Source organism: Aplysia californica, unplaced genomic scaffold (assembly GCF_000002075.1).
Source record: "Aplysia californica isolate F4 #8 unplaced genomic scaffold, AplCal3.0 scaffold00220, whole genome shotgun sequence".
NCBI classification, from domain to species: domain Eukaryota; kingdom Metazoa; phylum Mollusca; class Gastropoda; order Aplysiida; family Aplysiidae; genus Aplysia; species Aplysia californica.
In genome coordinates, this window is record NW_004797490.1 from 965,921 (window position 1) to 967,741 (window position 1,821).

Genomic DNA, 1,821 nt, shown 5'->3' on the forward strand with positions numbered 1-1,821 from the left:
GGCCCGATCCAGCTGTAGTGGGCACCCCGTATAAGGCGACTACTGTTCCCCTCCACCATGGGTGGATGTCTTAGACAGTTTTGACTGTACTCCAGATTTGAGCCATTGTATTCCAAAAAAAAACTTCTTTTAAACGTCATCGTCCACTCCTCAATTTTGGTCCAAAAACACAGTTTGTAGGGGATGCTCACCGCGCATGGGGTGTGTCCTTGAACAACAAACGATAACCCTTACTCAGTACGCTGCACAGTAGCGAAGGGCGATGATGGTTTGTTGGTTTGTTTAGGGGTGTTTTTTTTGTTTTTTTTTTGTTTTTTTTGTTATTTTGCTAGTAAGTGTTTTACGACGCTCGCAACTGCATAAGGTCATATGAGCGCGCGGGACACGTTACGTTAAACATTTTCAGTTCTTATCGATTTGGGACCACCAAGGGATCTTTAACGTGCGCAACTTGCACACGGGACCTCAGAGATTTTTCGCCCTTTTCCGAGAAGGCGAGGTGTAGATCTTTCCTACCATAAGATCAGGAGTGTGGCTGAAAGACTTGGATTGTCTGTGTTTGTGACGTTGTGTGTCATTCATGCACTTGTGTATAAATGCGTTTGTGTATTTATGTCCGCTATTTCAAAACAAATTGCTAAAAGAGAGCAATTTATTTCAGTTTTCAATCTATATTCAGTAGATATATTCCAAAGAAGCGACAGCAAAACTGTCGCCAATTGTTATTCGGGATTGTAGTGGTGGTCAAAAGCAGTACATGGCGGTCTAAGCGCTGAGCTCAGCCATTTAAATGTTTTGTCTGTTAGCGTAATTTCTGCTCTAGATGAGTGCATAATTTGCTATGTCAGAAGTTCAGTGATGTTGCTGGAAGGTAGATTACATCGGATAGGCAGGACAAAGGTCATGGGGTCGCTTTTAAGAACAAGCGGGCTAACCCAGATTTCGGGGTTTTACAGAAATCTTGGCCTACACCAAAAGTGGCCACTGCCCTAACTTAGTTTCATTTGTGTTTATATTTGTCCTTGTTTTTTAAAGAAACTGAGCAAAGGTTCAATAACTTTACTTTCAATTTTCTCAAAACAGCGTTTTTCGGGATAGCCAACTTGCGCTTAAAAGCGACCATTTTTCTACTGGTCTAGGCCCATAGCTCGAGTATGTCGTGCTAAAGGCACACAGGCAGCTTGTTAAAGAACATCATATCCGCCCCCCCCCCCCCTTTTACGCCTTTTTAAGGTTACACTGCAAGGCTAAACAATGTTTCAAGTGAGCGATTGTTACACCAGAAAAATTAGCTACTGAAATAACTAAGATTTTAAATTCTATCTATAAACTGTGGTGACATTCCGCCATAGATGTACACTATAGTACTGCTAGATACAGCACGCCCCTCTCTCGCCTCGCTGCGCGATGGCCACATTTGACAGCGGCGTCCGCCATGTTTTTTGTGGCAAGTTGTGTGAAGGAGTTCATGCTAAAGCAATGGGCTAGGCATGTTTTCTCTCTCTCTCAATCGCGACTGGCGAGGCTTGGTTCTTGTTGATTTTTTTTTTACATGGGCGCCGTGGCGTACTATATCTAAATTACTAAATTGCAATAATACGGCGTTCTTTCTACAACTAGATCTACAAATAAATGTATTATTAAATAGATTGAGATAGAGATATGGGCTTTAAAAAAAACACCCCAAAAACAACCTTTATTTGTTCATCAGCACTTTATCTACGAGGTGGTTTATTTCTTATTGACCGAATCAAAGCGTATAGGGCCTGTAGAACTTTTAAAAAGAAGTATGAAAAGATGTGGGTGTCATGGGAACCTCCC